The following is a 17,767-nucleotide window of genomic DNA, read 5'->3' as shown; positions in this document are numbered from 1 at the left end:
AAGACCTCAGACTCCCCTCAACTCATTTCAGAACAGTGTACACTGATCAACTGTATGGGTTGTCTCGAGGCACCTTTATATTGCGGCGACGTGGATCAAATTGTGATAAAGTTGGAGACAGTACTGTGTTGAGAAGACTGAATGAGACACAGACATGAATCTGATCCCCTGAAGAATCTCAGGGCGAAACGGGTCCCAATGGGATCAGAATTCCAAAGATTAAAGCTAAGCTCCTATTTATTTCCTTAAATTGGAAGGAGGGAAGTGGGTAATTGAGACCAATGATTAACCGAAGTCCAGTACTACCCCTAAACATGCCCAGTTCTGGGCTTCAACATCACTAGGTAACGCTAGGCGCAGGTCCCCAAAGCCGCCTAGCATCGCCTAATTTTTTGTTTTGAAAGATTTTTATTTGTTTTTAATAGCGTGACCAATTATCGCGTCACTTAAAACTAATTCAAACCCTTAAGTTAGTCACTGGTAGGGGTGATCTAGGCTCCTGCAGGCGACTTAACGTCTGGTAGCTTTTTGAGAATCCGTCCCTATGGGCTTGTACAGGCAGCCAGTGTAAACAAATTAAAGCAGGATTCGCTCTGTCCAATCAGAAAATCAATTTGGCTGCAGTATTCTGAAGTGACTGAAGTTTAATACAAAGTTTCTTCAAAATAGTTGAATCCAAACTATTATAATAATCTAAATAGGACAGAATAACTGCTCTAAACAATAGAGAAAAATGTTCTTCAGAAAACAAAGGATGAACACTGTCAAGCTACCATAAGTTTAGGAAAGTAGAACTTACAATTTGTTTAACTTGTGATACAAATGATAATGTTGTGTCCATACCCAGCATTTTAGAAATATGCTCCATTTTAAAAGAAAATCCATCTGGTAGTATCAATTTCCCCAGGACAGATTTATCAGAATGGTTCAACCAGAACAATTTTGTTTTATCCTTGTTCAGTTTAAAATCATGAATATTACTGCATTTTTCAAACAAGAAACTAGAATCATTCATTTTGGACATATCTAAATCATCATCTACTGAAACTAATATAACCATGTCATCTGAATAAAACTGAACAGCAAGAGTGGCTCATATAAAAATTAAACTCTATAGGTGAGAGTGGTTAGCCCCAAAGCACTCTACATGGTAGAATCCTACTCTTTGATAGCAAACTTTTCATTTTAACTGTAAAATATCTATTGTACAAAATTTCACTTAACCATTTTAACAGGGTTGTGGAGTCGGTAGATAAATGTTCTGACTCCGACTCTTCTGTTTTTTGTACTTCAGACTCCGACTCCGACTCCAGTACCCAAAATTTCCTCCGACTCCGACTCCTCGACTCCGACTCCGACTCCGACTCCACAGCATTGGTTAATTTTCAGATCGTTAAAATGGAATGTCAAGTTGAGAGAAATGAGCATTTTTGACACCACCTTCTTTTTGCTTTTAATCAAGGTTCTAAGGCCGCAGAAGCTGCTCGCAACATTTGTGCTGTGTATATAGTGGGTGCTATAGCTGAAAGAATCGCTCGTGATTGGTATGCCAAGTTCAAAAATGGAGTCAGTAGATAAATGTTCTGACTCCGACTCCTCAGTTTTTTGTACTTCTGACTCCGACTCCAGGTACCCAAAATTTCCTTCGACTCCTCGACTCCGACTCCGACAGCCCTGCATTTTAAAACACGTCCTGAGATTCTAAGGTTGTTTATTGAAAATAAACGTTTGAATCACATGACCACCGCCTACCTCTGAAGTCAGGGACGCATAGCCAATGAACGAATGCACATGTCACACACAGACTTCGTGGGTATATAAGGTGGGATGTCGTCAAGTTGCCAATATAGGAACCATGGCTGTCGTGGGAAGAAAAGTGCAATTTATCAGATATTGGAAAAGGCATGATCATTGGCTACTGGGCCAAGGGCAGCAGCATTTCGGAAATGGTGGAGTTTGTGAACTGTTCATGGGCTGTTGTGGTTAAGGTGTACCATGAGTGGACAAATGGAACCTTTTCGATGACCTGGCGTGGTAAATGTAGGGCAGCACGAGCCATCGATGCGAGAGGTGAATGTCAGCTGCGCAGGTTGGTGCAGGCTGATCTGCATACTACCATGAAGCAACTCACCATCCAGATGTGTATCCAAACTGACTGAGCAGAAAACCCTGTTGTGAATGGGGCTCTGGCGCAGACGACTGGTGACTGTATTCATGCTCATGAGGGTTAATTGCAAAAATCGGCTGCAATTTGTACTTGTAGTAGAAAAAAATATCATAGAATACAAGAAATAGATCCTTTCTGGGTAATAGGAATCACCTAAGCCCTTAGTCCACTGAATAGCAGACTTTATATATGCATTGCCGGAGTGTTTAGAAATGGAGTCCATATATTGATAAAATGGGTTACATTTTTGGCCTCTGCTTCAAGACGAATAATTATTCCATACGTAAGACAGCATGCGCCTGGTTTTGCCACAACATTGCTGCTGGAGGTTCAGTAAATATCCATTATAATAATATACAATTTTTAGCAGTCAGGCAGGTTTTTCTCACCAACATCCCCTCCCCAATGTTCACCTTTGTTCAATTTGAAATCATCCTGTAAACCTAAAAGACATAGGGGCTCATTTACAAAAAAAAAAAATCCAAAAAGTGACATAAAAGGGCAGATGGATGTTTTTCTCACCAAATCTATCCAATTTGCTAAACAGATTTCTATGCTGTTCATCTGCAGTTTGTCTAAATCTCAAGGAGGCGTGTTAGAGGTTTGGTGTGGACAGGACTAAGGTAGGCTTGGATGTTTTTCTGCCATAATCGAACATTTAAAAATATGTTCAGGGTAAAGTTTGGACATCTGGGGCTAGACCTCTTTTAACAACGAAAAAGGTGCCGAAACTGACCAGATGATCAGTGGAGGGATGTAAGCATGACCCTCTCACACTGCCGAAGTGGTCACTGATTCCCTCCTATCCCCCAAAGATGTGAATGAAACAATGCATACTTGCCTGTATGACAGCTTCAGATATTATGGCCAGTCCTATTAGACCAGCAAAAAGTTTCCAGGAGTAGCCTGGTGGGTGGTGTAGTGCAGAGTTTCTCAACACATGGTACACGTACCCTCAGGGGTATGTGAGCTGCTTGTTGGGGGTATGCGGCACTGCACGGGTTTCCCACCCCCCTTCCTCCTTAATAGCCACTGCTGGGGATCCCATGCCCTCCTTCCTGCCTGCCCCCTCCATCGAAGCCACTGCTGCCGCTGGGAATCCCGTTCCCTCCTTTCTGCCTGCCGGCTTCTGTTGAAGCAGCTGGTGCCGGGGATCCCATGTTGGATGTGGCAGCAGAGGGGGTGGAAGAGAGGCACCCTGGATCTCTCTCTTTTCCCATTCTCTTTGCAGCAAGGGAGCTGAATGAGAGAACATATGGACAGTGAGAGAGAGAGGGAGACATGTTGCCAATGGGGGTGGAGGAGAGAGGAAGAAAAGTTAGATTAATGGAGGGACAGAGAGAGATGTTGGTTGGGGAAGGGAATGTGGTTCGAAGGAGAGGAAGCGTACAGGAGGCAGAAAAAGAAATATTGAATGCACAGTCAGAAGGAAGTGTAACCAGAGACTCATGTAATCACCAGACAACAAAGGTAGGAAAAATGATTAGTTGGGGCTCTTCATCTTAGAAAAGAGATGGCTTAGGGGAGATATGATTGAAGTCTACAAAATCCTGAGTGGAACAGAACAGGTACAAGTGGATCGATTTTTCACTTCTTCAAGAATTACAAATACTAGGGGACACTCGATGAAGTTACATGGAAATACTTTACAACCAATAGGAGGAAATATTTTTTCACTCAGAGAATAGTTAAGCTCTGGAATGAATTATGGCAAGAGCAGATAGCGTAGCTGGTTTTAAGAAAGGTTTGGACAATTTCCTGGAGGAAAAGTACTTAGTCTGTTATTGAGAAAGACATAGGGGAAGCCATTGCTTGCCTTGGATCAGTATCATGGAATGTTGGTACTCTTTGGGTTTTGGCCAGGTACTGGTGTCCTGGATTGGCCACCTTGAGGATGGGTACTGGGCTAGATGGACCACTGGTCTGACCCAGTAAGAAAAACAAATAAAATAAAATGAGTTGCAATCCACTGGATGACCTAGTCCTCCATGGGCCAATGAGTGAAGACGTTAAAGACCAATACGTGGCCAGGGTTTGACCAAGAAATCCAACCCCGAGTTTCCTAGTTCTGATCTTCAACTGAAGAAAAGTTTGGCCTTTGTGTTCTTGGCCAAAGCCATCAAATCTATTACTGGACTGCCCCAGTGCTGCACAATTAGATCGAACACCCTTTGGGAGAGCGACCACTCCCCCGGGTCCAGGAACTGTCAACTTAGAAAGTTGGCCTGAACATTTTTTACTCGGCCACATCGGCAGCAGAGAGAGCCTGGAGGTGGGCTTCTACCCACTGGAAGAGCAGCTAAGCCTCCAGCCGCAGGGGGTGCTCCTTTTTCGGAAGTGAAGTGTTGCATTTCCAGCTTCAATTCTGACGCTGCATCCGAAATAAATTGTTGGACAGAGACTAACTTGAACAGGTGGTGGATTTGAGGATCATCCACCTGGTTAGGAATCAGGGAGGCCTCAGCTGCTGGGCCTGAACAGGAAAACGGAGTCATGCAGGGCTGAGTCAGAATCCTGGAACAAAAGCGGCATGAAATCTGATACTCCATCAGACTTCTCATGGTCTGAAATGTCACTGGAGACAAGGGCCAGCTTGCTTACATGAGAAGCAGACATCAGTGGAAAAGAGGCTCCCTGGGTCGATGGCTGAGCCACCCTTAGGCTGCACCACCTGTCCTGAAGGTGTCAAAAAGGTTCTCTACATGAGATTCACAAATTCTGGTGAAAAGCCTAGTGCAGGGAAAATAAATGAAGCCTGCAAGTCCTCTGGTTGGGCTTTTGCGAGGTCCCCAGAGATCACGTACCTCCGCTTTACATCATCACGAGAAAAGAGTCCAGGGCAGTATTTTTTACCCATGTCATGGACCCATGATGGTTCACCAGCCATGGAGGATGAGGCTAAGCCCAAGGTTCTTGCCCCTCCCTTGCGTGCAGTATGGCTTGCATGGACGCTCTTCTGCCGGCAACTTGGCACAAATTTTACATGAATTCACGTTCTAACCCCCCGAGGAGTCCATCCCAGCTAATTGAGAACAAAATTGTTTAGGTTTTTTAGGCAGATAGAGGTTTTTGAAAACAAAGATCATTTGAAATCCAAGATGGCCACTGCTATTAAATTGGGTGGGTAAATATTCAGCCAGCAACCTGATACCCTGAGGGTTCTTACTCAGGTCACCCAGAGTCTGTGCTCAAGCCACTAGGAAACTCAGAAGGGGAGCCAGCTCCCAGGGGAACAGATCCTGAGCCCAGAACAAACACAGCAAGCTAGCTCACCAATTCTACATGATGGCTTGCCCTGCCAAGCTGCAGGCCAGCACAGCGGACCTGTAAACTTTCTCAGGTAGAGAATTTCCAAGAATAGGGTCTCAGGACAATGAAGCCTCTGAAAAATGAACTTTAAATGCAAGAAAGAAAGAAAAAAAAAAAATCAAAGCAGAGCAGATCAGAAACACCTCTGCACAGTTTGATTGCAGAGAAAAAATTGAAGGGTGCACTGGTCTTCAACTCCATATGGGATGGGAGGTGCTCAAAGCTGTATGTATTCTCACTTCTGCAAGTCCAGTTCATGGGAAGGGATTCATCATTACATGTACGAAATCTGGACTAGATGTAATAGAATGCTAATGATCAGAAAAGTACGCACCGTGTTTCAGTGGTACATACTTTGCTGGTGAGCTTGTACATGGGCAGAGGTTGGGTGGAATATGAAAATATGTGCTAAATTATAGCATTCTATAATTTACACAAGTTCTAACATCTAGGCATGAGCATTTACACCAGATGTTAGAGTGATTTAAATGTTTGTGTCATATATGTGTTTTCAGCAATTTACGCTTGTATTCGATAAAGAAAAGTAAGCATGTATGTTTCTTTGTAGAATAGACTTGAAATAGGTGCCTGCTTATCCTCTTATCCTAGGTAACCTAATATAGAATTATCCTCATAGAGAATAATTCTATAAGGAGTCATCTAGTTTTAGGCAATAAAAATATGCATAAATGCCAGTATGCTAGTCATTTACATGCATATGTGACTAAGCCAGGGGAAAGCATTCATGTTAGGCTGAATTCAGCTTGCATAGGAAGCTAAAGCAGCACATAGCAGTGCTTTCCTATTACTGACTAAAAGGGAATGAGAATTGCTGACCCCATCTGGAATACTGTGTACAATTCTGGAGGCCGCATTATCAAAAAGATGTGCGGAGAGTTGAGTCGGTTCAGCGAATGGCTACCAGGATGGTCTCAGGACTCAAGGATCTCCCGTATGAGGAATGACTGGGTAAGTTGCAGCTGTACTCACTCGAGGAACGCAGAGAGAGGGGAGACATGATCGAGACGTTCAAATATGTTACGGGCCGTATCGAGGTGGAAGAGGATCTCTTTTTCCTTAAAGGACCCACGGCAACAAGAGGGCATCCGTTGAAAATCAGGGGTGGGAAATTTCATGGCGACAGCAGAAAATATTTCTTCACCGAAAGGGTGGTTGACTGCTGGAATAATCTTCCACAACAGGTAATTGAGGCCAGATTTTAAGAAAAGATGGGATTGGCATGTGGGATCTCTTCATGGAGGTAGTTAGGGGGTGGGCCATTAGTGTGGGCAGACTAGATGGGCCGTGGCCCTTTCCTGCCGTCATTTTCTATGTTTCTATGTTTCTATTTATTTAATTCATTTTCTATCCTGTACTCCCCAAAGAGTTCAGGGCAGATTACAGGTCAACATACACGATATACAGTTAACAGGCTATAATTTGCCATCGTTATAGTACCCAGTAAGTAGATGTCACTCCATATATTTCATGATGTAGCTGGTTCTGAATATGATGTGGATATAGAATGGAAGGAGGGGAAGAAAAATCAAAGTGAGGTGCAGCAGATGTTATAGAGCTTGTTACCTATGTAAAAAGTGACATGAGGTCTACCAGACTAGATATCTCACTATGATATATAACAGATTCTAGTTTCCCCTCATCCCGTTCTTGCATGTCTTATAAATCTCAGAGGAAAAGTTCTTAAACAGCTATAATAACTGGAAAGCTTTGAGAATTCCTAAACGCTTGCCAAGCTGATACAGGATCTGATTAATTAGTAATTACCAACTTTCTCTTGGTTAATAAATCAACCTGAAAAGCACTGTAGGTACAAGTGTCAGTCATAACCAAGGTGGTCAGCTGGCTAGTCTGGCTTGCTATTCTGAGAGCTTTTATTAATAGCTGGTTGCAACTGGTCTTGACATGGCTATCTTACAATTTGTACACATGAGAAAAAAGAATTTATGGTGTAACATTTAAAGTTGAAAGGCTTTTGTGATATAGATTTCTAACCCTACAATTATCTACCCCAGTAACTACAAGCTTTGGTGACTCCCACTGAAAAGGAAAAATCTCTTCCCTGCAGACAGAGCTGCTGGCTGTCAAAGCAAGCAGTTGCCTTTCTTGGACTGTGTCAGAAGACTCAGGCATACAAGCACAGCAGACTCTCTATCTATATATATTCTAATTACTCACTAGAATGTATGTGTGACCTCCTGAGGTGGGGACATGCCAAAAGAGTAGCATATTTTTTTTTAACAATTTTTATTGATAGCTCAACGGCAGAAACAAATAACTATCTCTTTTTTCCTTGGTAGGCAAAACAAATTGATCTTCCTACTTTAAAAAAATGGCACTTGAAAACAGCAATCAGTTCTGTCTCTGTACTATTAGACAACTTCTTTCAAAACTCCACACCAAGCAGAGGAGACAAAATGGCAACAACTTTAGGCAGAAAACATTTTTTAGCTGCTATTAGCAACAAGGTAAGGATGCACTCACCATCACCAGGGAAGCATAAATAACACTGTAAAATCATCCTTTAAATTTCCATGATCTAAAAAGAGGAGCAAGAGGATCTTATTACATATAAAAAACTGTTCCCCAACATATGTTTAGCATCTGTGCTTCATCAGGGAGTGTGGCCAAAACAAGTGGGTTTCAGAAAGTGATTCAAAGTACACTAAATCCCTTTAGGTAAGGCAGCTCCATAGCTCTCTGCTGATCCACTGACTGTCAGAACCAGTATCTACTGAACCCACACCTTTTGGAAACCCCTATCACTTTAACAAAGTATGCCCTAGATGTGGTTATAAAACCAGAAAAAGTCTTAAAGATATTAGCCCTGCCAAACAGATCGAATAAAGCGCCCACATGTTACTGAAAATCCAAAACTGAATACTGGCCATGCCTGGATAGCTTCTAGGCATCACCAAAGACCTGGATATTCAGTTCAATGCCTAAACGGGGCCTGGCACAGCATATCCAAGTCTAATTTGACCTACAATCATCAGCATTTAAACACTGAGTGCTGCGGGATAAATATTGACCCTGAAGCCTGTATTTTCAAGTACATATGCATGTTATTTGCCTTACAAATCATCCTGCACAAAAAGCAGATGAAAAAGTCCAAATTTCAAAGAGAAAATATTCCTATTCTCTTTTTGAAATGTCTAACAAAGTCCATGGGAAAAAGGTAAGTGTGGACTTTGCTTCAAAAGCAGTCTATAAAAATTATCTGTATATGGTATCCTAGCCTAAAAAGACTAAAAAAAAATATAAAAATATACAAAAGTGCAGAGCAAATGACTATTCATAGGCTCTATGCAGAACAATACTCCCTATTTTATTTAAAGGCACCATTTGTCCTTCTCCAAGAATTGAAGAGGGCTCTACAGAGGAAAATGAACTTGACAATCGCATTCAAATCAAAATGACACTGATTGGTTCCGTCACTTTTTAATTTAATGCAGATGGCATAATTGGGAGGTTTCCTGGCTGGCAGGTAATGAGTCTTGTTGCAAATAATAGTGATAGACTGACTTGTCTTCCCTGCTGACAAGGACACAACCGATTGAGCAAAACTGGTTTTCAGAGGCTAAATCCTAGCTGACGCCAACTATAAAGACAAGAGGGTCAATACTCAGAATCATGTATGAGGTCAGCAGTAGTGTTGACCACGTAAGTGTTTGTTTATTTACAATCCAGGACACTTATATTGATATGCAAGTCTAGCCATGTAAATAGCTAAATGATCTACAGTACATTTTCCTTTGTAAAATGGGGTGCAGTTTAGGGCAGGCCATGAAATACACTAAAAGCAATCCATTCAGAAGTGATACCCAGTTGCTGAACAGATAACATATGTTTTAAGTGCAAATACAAAAATGTCAGGTGTTTAATTTTAAATAGATAAGATATTCTTTTAAGGTTATACATAGAACTCTGAATAACTGTATTTAAAGCTATCAGTCTGCATTGAATATGTACTCCATGGAGGTTATAAATGTGTTGAAAAGCGTTTTCCTCCCTTGTCTGTCAGAGCCAGATAGTTCTGGTCTGCTATACAGAGCGTTCTCAGATCCAAGGAGGGAGGGAAGATAGTTGCTACTTATGTGATGTCCATGACTGATCAAAAAATACTGCTGAGCAACAAGTCCTGCTGAAGAAGGAGGTGGGGAGGGCTCATAAATGCACAGGGGCGTGCCATTAGGGGAAGGGAGAGAAAAGATGGAAGGCAACAAGGAAAAAATGTTTTAAAAGCCCTATGATTGTTCAAGCCTATGAAAGCGCCTACCTATTGCATAAACTGATTTTTGGTGACTGAACTTAATTCTATAAAGCAGGGGTAGGGAACTCCGGTCTTCGAGAGCCGTATTTTCAGGATTTCCCCCATGAATATGCATGCACAGCTTTCAATGCATATTCATTGGAGAAATCCTGAAAACCCGACTGGAATAAGGCTCTTGAGGACTGGAGTTCCCTACCCCTGCTATAAAGGGTGTCTAAATTTAAGCACCAATTGCCCACCACTAATTTATAGAAAAGGTGCACTTATGCATACAAATTGGCATATACAAGCATATATGTTAGCAGGGCTGTGGAGTCAGAGTCAGAAGCAATTTTAGGTGGAGTAAAAATGTACCAACTAACTCCAGCTTCAAAATAAAACTTATATTATAATATATGGTAAATGTATCATCTTAGACTTAGATTTTTTTTATTTTTTTTTATCCAGGATCTAAAGTACTGGTAAACATAACTTTAGATCCAGGACAAAAATCTAAGTTATATTTACCAGTATTTTAGATCCAGGACAAAATATATTAGGCCTCCTTTTACTAAGCTGCAGAATCGAGTGCCATGCAGCAAATGCTCCAAAGCCCATTCAATTCCTATGGGCATCGGAGCACTTAATTCATCAGCCTATGCTATCAGGCTTAATAAAAGAGGGGGGGGGGGTTTAAAGCCTAATATCAGAAAGAGTCAAAGTCAGAACGTAGAAAAATGCAGGAGTCGGAGTCAAAGGTTTGGTGTACCGATTCCACAGCCTTGTGAGCTAGGCCTTATTCCAAAACTGGTGAACTTGTCCAGGGGTAGGCAATTCCGGTACTTGAGAGCCGGAGCCAGGTCAGGTTTTCAAGATATTCACAATGAATATGAATGAGATGGATTTGCTTGCACTGCAAATCTATCTCATGCATATTTATTGTGGATATCCTGAAAACCTGACCTAGCTCCGGCTCTTGAGGACCAGAATTGCCTACCCCTGAACTAGTCACATGGTTAGTCACTTAACTTTAGCCCTCCTCCTTTTTTTCTTATTTCAGATGCACATATGAGTTGGTATATTAACCAAATTTGAAAATATTTTACAAATGGACCAATGATGAATACCCTCAAAAATCTAGCCTACTCCAAAGAGAGGAGTCAAAATGTATACTGTAGGAAAAAAAAACAGCTCTCAACTCTCAATCGGCAACTGGGACTGAGGGTTCCTCCCACCATTATAAATTAATTTGAATTCAAGATCTTAAACTAAGGGCTTTCAATCAGTTTATGGAACTTCTTGTAAATCAATACAGAGTTCCCTAGGGTATATTTGCGCATAATTGCACCCTAGAGTGCACTGCAGGAATAGCCCACAAGCATCATTCTGTCTAGCCCCATGAGCTTTTAAAAAAAATCAAATTAAATCAAAACAGTGCTAGAGACTTGTGTGAATAAATTATAAGTCCTAAAAAGTTCCCCACAGTGCCAGGTACCTAATCAATATGTGAGAGTTTCAAAAATATTTAAACAGTGTTGAATCACTTCAAAAAGTCCCCCATATATCCAAGACAGAATACTATTCAATCAAAGTTTTAACTTGTAATCCTTATCACAGGGGGACTTCTCTTAATGAAGACCGCAAACATCCGTCTGGTTCAAGAGTCCATTGAAGGGAGTGCCTCAGGATCTCCCGCAGAGCCCCATTTCATGTCCTTCCTCAGGGGCAAACTCAGGGACACTTTACCCAGATATAAATCTGAATGCTGCTCCTCATAAGTGCGGCCAATGATGAATACACCACCCCAGTAAGGGCACAAAATAAATTTTGACTAGTATCCTGGGTGTATGAGGTCCTAATTTAGGTTTTAAATTGTACAAGTTTACTCTCTAAGATTCTTCTCTCTCCCCTCCGTGTCATCCAGTATCCCTTTCTCTTCCTCTACTCTTCAACATCCAGCATTGCCTATTTCTCTGTTTCTCCACCCCCCTACACCATTCAGCATTACCTCTGCCTATTTCTTTCTTTCCCTCCTCCTGAGCAGTATTTCCCCTCTCTGCTGTCTCTTCAGTCCATTCAGCATTGCCTGTCTCTCTTCCCCACTTCCTTATTCACTATTGCCCTTATTCTTTCTTTCTCCTAATCCTGCATTGCCCTGTTCTGTTATTCTCTTTTTCCCCTCCCATCCAGTCTTGCCCTATTTTTGTTTTCCTTTCCACCCATGCAGTATTACCTCAAAGTCTTTCTCCCTTTCATTCATCCACTACAAAGAGGCTACCAGTGCCTCGCATAAAAAAAAAACCTATAAATCAAGTCCCATATTTCATCTTATAGAAGAGGTATTTCTTCAACATTTTCTTAAAACTACTCAATTAGGTTTGCTGTCGTATCCCGGAAGCTTATTCCACTCCCGAAGACCCACACATGAAAATATGCTAGCTCTAGACAAAGCTAGCCGCAGCTGTGTCACTGTCAGAAAATGTAGGTCATCGTGAGTCACCGAATGCAACATGCACTGTGGTTCATATGGCAAAATGATATCCATCAAATGTTTCGGTGTTTTAATGTATATACAAAGATGCACCATGACTTCATTATAGAAGCTCTTAAATTATATCTCATGTATAATAACACCATTGTAGAAGCTCATGTAAACTGCTCTGAATTGACTAATCAGTTAGTAATAGTGGTATAGAATCTTTCAATAAACAAAAAATACACTTCAGCTTCTCTGGACAGGGATGGTGAGGGCCAGCTTGCGCTGGTGTCTTTATGTAGACTTTTTGGCCAAGACATGCCTTTACGAATCTCCTTGTGGGTGCTTCTAAAAACCAATGACAGCCTTTTTGGCTGTGGGGTCCCATTGCGATGGTCATCTGATGCAGGGCTGGTGGACTCTCCATCAGAGGAAATAGTCCAAAAACCAGAAAGAACTGAGAGCCATTCAACTGGCATTATAGTTGATGGAAAAATATCTAGCAGGCAAGGCAGTCAGGGTCTTCTCAGACAATGTAAACTATGTAAACTGACAAGGGGGCACCAGGAATGCGCCATTAAACCTGGAAGCTGAGAAGTTCCAATGGGTAGAAGTTCATCTTCAGGTGCTCTAAACAGCCCATGTAGCAAGAGTAGAGAATATTCAGGCAGATTTTCTCAGCCGGAAGACCATGGATCCAGGAGAATGGATGCTGTCTCAAAGAGCTTTCAACCTCATTTTGCAATGCTGGAGAAGACCGGTGATGGAATTGATGGCCTCAGTCAAAATCATGAAAGTGGAGTAATTCTACACCCACAGGCCTGAGTCTGGACACACGGGTTTGGATGTGTTTGTTCCGCATGAACGACTACTACAGAAAATTGAGAGCCATGGAATAGAGGGTGAAATACTCACATGGATTAAAAACTGGCTAGCAGATAGGAAACAGAGAGTGGGGGTAAATGGACAATACTCGGACTAGAAAAACATCACCAGTGGGGTGCTGCAGGGCTCAGTGCTTGGACCCGTGCTCTTCAACATATTCATAAATGATCTGGAAATGGGTACGACGAGTGAGGTGATTAAATTTGCAGATGCTACAAAGTTACTCAGAGTAGTTAAGATGCAGGGAATTGTGAAGATCTGCAACGCGACATAGCCACACTAGAGAAATGGGTAGTGACATAGCAAATGAGGTTCAATGTGGATAAGTGTAAGGTAATGCATGTTGGTATCAAAAATCCCATACACAAATACAAGATGTCCGGACTAAGGAGTTCACCATGAAAGACCAGGTGAACTCCTTAGTTAGAAAGGGTTTTTTTACTCTCTGGAAGCTTCTGTTCATTAGAGCATATTTCGATGTTTCATCATTTAGAATCCTAGTACAATCCCTTATACTGAGTCAACTAGATTATTGCAATATCGCCTACCTGGCAATTTCCCAGAAGAATATGCGGCGATTACAATTGGTGCAAAATGCGGCAGTCAAGCTAATTTTGGGGTTGAAGAAGTTCGATCATGTAACACCTTCCTACCAACTTCTACATTGGCTACCGATGGAGGCACGCGTGAAGTTTAAGATCTGATGCTTTTGCTTTAAGACACTATTCGGTTTAGCCCCTAAATATATAACTGACCTCTTCTCTTTCTCAAACAACAGACATAAGAGAAGCTCACACTCGAATTTTGTTTCTCCACCGGTTAAAGGATGTAAATTTAAAAAACACCATCAACATCTTCTCTCACATCAAGCGGCACTATGGGGCAAAGATCTGGAACAATTGCTCTCGCCTACTACTTATGTTTTTAGGTGTTTCCTAAATTCCCCATGTCTGTTCCTGAAGTATTTAGGCAACTAATCTGTACAATCCTACTCCCCAATAACTGATCTCTAGCGCTGTTAATAACTAGCTTCTAACCTTGTTAATTCTACTTAATTTGTAACATCTTTTAACCATTGTAAACCGTATAGAACTTCATGGTCCTGTGGTATATAAACTGTTATTATTATTATTAAACTGTTCAAAGTTGTTAAAACGCATGCGGATTGTGAAAAATTGCAGGCGGATCTTAGGAAATTGGAAGACTGGGCGTCCAAATGGCAGATTAAATTTAATGTGGACAAATGCAAAATGATGCACATTGGGAAGAATGATCTGAATCACAGTTACCGGATGCTAGGGTCCACCTTGGGAATTAGCGCCCAAGAAAAGGATCTGGGTGTCACCATAGACAATACTATGAAATCTTCTGCCCAATGTGCGGTGGCAGCCAAAAAAGCAAATAGGATGCTAGGAATTATTTAAAAAGGGATGGCTAACAATACTAAGAATGTTATCATGCTCCTGTATCGCTCCATGGTGCAACTTCATCTAGAGTACTGCGTTCAATTCTGGTCTCCTTATCTCAAGAAAGATATAGTGGCACTAGAAAAGGTTCAAAGAAGAATGACCAAGATGGTAAAGGGGATGGAACTCCTCTCATATGAGGAAAGACTAAAACGGTTAGGGCTCTTCAACTTGGAAAAGAGACAGCTGAGGGGCTAACGATGAAGCTGAGAAGCTAACGATGAAGAAATGGAAGTCAAGATGAAGAGAGAATGCAAAAGCGGTAACACGATTGTTATGGGAGACTTCAACTATCCCGGGATAGACTGGAGTCTTGGAAACTCAAAATGTGCTAGGGAGACTGGATTCCTGGAGGCTATACAGGACTGCTTCATGGAACAGCTTGTGAGAAACCAATGAGAGGGAATGCCACTCTGGATCTAATCCTTAATGGGCTAAGAGGACCTGCAAAGGAAGTGGAAGTAGTGGGACCGTTGGGAAACAGCGATCACAATATGATCAAGTTCAAAGTTGAAGTAGGAATACCGAAGGAAAAGAGAACCACAGCGACAACTTTAAACTTCAAGAAAGGAAACTACGAAGAGATGAGGGTAATGGTGAGGATGGAACTTAGTAACAGCTCAAAGAAATCGCAGACTGTAGAGCTAACCTGGTCTTTATTCAAGGACACGGTGAGCAAGACACAAAGGCCTAAATTCTCTATTACTGCGTTTAACTTAGGCGTGCTTTGGACGTCGGATATAAGTGAATAATCATGGAGTTAAGGGTCTTAATTAATGTTAATTGGGTAATAGACGACACATAGACGTCCCTAGGTAGTACATAAGGAACTAACGTCTATCGAAAGCATAGTCCCGTCTGCAGCTCTGGACGTGGGCGTTCCGTGGGCGGTCTATGGGCGTGCCAAGTGGGGACGCTGGATAGGCGCTACTTGGGCGAACGCGTGCGTCTAACTCTCGTGAATTATGTAGACGTAAAAAACCCTGGTCTAACTTGGATTTCAATGCCGTTTCAACTATCGTAATTGCGGCTCTTTGTTACACGCGAGGCAGACGTCTGCTGTATTTTGTATCAATAATTCCAATAGTAAATTTCAATAGGTATGTTTCATCTTTTCTCTGTCCTAATAAATAGAATGACACCATAACAATGGAACACATTATATTGCATGGATAACAAACCACATTTCAGCCCAAACCATAATATAATATTCCCATGGCTTTTACAACCCCCTTTTTTGTCTCAACAAACAGCACTGCAATCGGCTCTCTTTTGAAAGCAAAGAAAAACCAGCACACATTATCAGCACTTAAAAAGAGAATAAACAGATACACACCTTAACATTCCAGCTTCCCTCATTGCAAAATGGAGGTGTTCAGTTGCACAAAACTGACCTCATTGTGACCTCATCAATCTGCATCTTCCAAAGTAATATGCCACAATTAAAAGACGTGGTGGGTGTTGAACCCACAACCTCTGGATGTTAGCAGCATAGGCTGGGCTCCTAACTGATAGAGCTACAGCTGTTTGACTGAGCTGTCTGTGCTTCATTAGGTATCATATCAGGATGAACTCAAATAAGTTTAAGCAAAGGAATGCCTAAAGATTTGGAACGTTTTCAAGTAGAAAACAAATATGAAATATGTATTAAAGAATTGCAGCACAAATAACGCCTAAACGGAACAGATTATTTACAGTCCTATATGCATTAGTACAGTGCTCAGAATGAAGATTAGCGTGTAAGAAAAACAGAGCTCCACCTCACATGCATTCAAGCACACTTGGGAATATGGGTTTGGGGCTCAGTGAAAGCAGCGCTTTTAGCCATTGAGCTAACACTCTTTTGTCTCAGCCTACTATGACATTATAGCTAAACTCCTTTTCCCTTAGCACTTCACTAAGATATGATATGACAAGGGAATGAGAGGAATTGGAGGTGTGGGTCAGTGAGGAAAGGCACTCTCTACCAATCGTGCGGCCTTTAAGGGTTCAAATCCCAGCCTGTATTTTACTTGTGGCGTATCAGCTTTCCAGGTGCACTTTGATGATGGTTTCCACTTCTTATAGGAGTTGAATATAACATTTCTCCATTTAAACATGGCATACGTTGTTAGTTTTGATCGTGGTAAAGTATACATTTCTGAAATGGTGAAGAAACAATAAGCGGTATAAGCAAATCCAAACTGCTATAAGCGCAAGAAAGCATTTGTAGCTCAACACGCTAATGCTCCTTTTCTGAGCTTTGCCATCTAAAACTCCCCGGTTTGACTCCCACCTTTGCTCATTTTAATAAGGTCCTCGTTTTTTCCTATTAGATCTTATAACATTTCCCTTTGCAGGCAAACCTATTTTCAACTTACCATGGCTCGGACATCCTAAGCAGTGATAAGCAGCAAGATGACATTTGTGGATCGCCTGGTTAATGTGCTCTCATCACTGCGTAGGATGTCCGAGCCATGGTAAGTTGAAAATAGGTTTGCCTGCAAAGGGAAATGTTATAAGATCTAATAGGAAAAAACGAGGACCTTATTAAAATGAGCAAAGGTGGGAGTCAAACCGGGGAGTTTTAGATGGCAAAGCTCAGAAAAGGAGCATTAGCGTGTTGAGCTACAAATGCTTTCTTGCGCTTATAGCAGTTTGGATTTGCTTATACCGCTTATTGTTTCTTCACCATTTCAGAAATGTATACTTTACCACGATCAAAACTAACAACGTATGCCATGTTTAAATGGAGAAATGTTATATTCAACTCCTATAAGAAGTGGAAACCATCATCAAAGTGCACCTGGAAAGCTGATACGCCACAAGTAAAATACAGGCTGGGATTTGAACCCTTAAAGGCCGCACGATTGGTAGAGAGTGCCTTTCCTCACTGACCCACACCTCCAATTCCTCTCGTTCCCTTGTCATATCATATCTTAGTGAAGTGCTAAGGGAAAAGGAGTTTAGCTATAATGTCATAGTAGGCTGAGACAAAAGAGTGTTAGCTCAATGGCTAAAAGCGCTGCTTTCACTGAGCCCCAAACCCATATTCCCAAGTGTGCTTGAATGCATGTGAGGTGGAGCTCTGTTTTTCTTACACGCTAATCTTCATTCTGAGCACTGTACTAATGCATATAGGACTGTAAATAATCTGTTCCGTTTAGGCGTTCTTTGTGCTGCAATTCTTTAATACATATTTCATATTTGTTTTC

At 41.6% G+C, this 17,767-nt stretch overlaps 1 protein-coding gene across 14 annotated transcripts in view; it reads right to left on the bottom strand.

Annotated features, from left to right (window-relative positions):
• Nucleotides 1-17,767, bottom strand: part of ZBTB20 (zinc finger and BTB domain containing 20) — a 1,614,058-nt gene that overhangs the window by 532,097 nt on the left and 1,064,194 nt on the right. The window contains exon 8 of one of the 14 annotated variants that reach the window (XM_033940838.1): nt 7,979-8,033. The exons of the other annotated variants lie outside the window; for them this stretch is intronic. The gene's annotated coding sequence lies outside the window, so the exon portion shown is untranslated. The remainder of the gene's footprint in view (nt 1-7,978; nt 8,034-17,767) is intronic. 14 annotated transcript variants of the gene reach the window in all.

The sequence above is a fragment of the Geotrypetes seraphini genome, chromosome 4 (assembly GCF_902459505.1).
Source record: "Geotrypetes seraphini chromosome 4, aGeoSer1.1, whole genome shotgun sequence".
NCBI classification, from domain to species: domain Eukaryota; kingdom Metazoa; phylum Chordata; class Amphibia; order Gymnophiona; family Dermophiidae; genus Geotrypetes; species Geotrypetes seraphini.
This window is presented reverse-complemented; position numbering and strand designations above follow the sequence as displayed.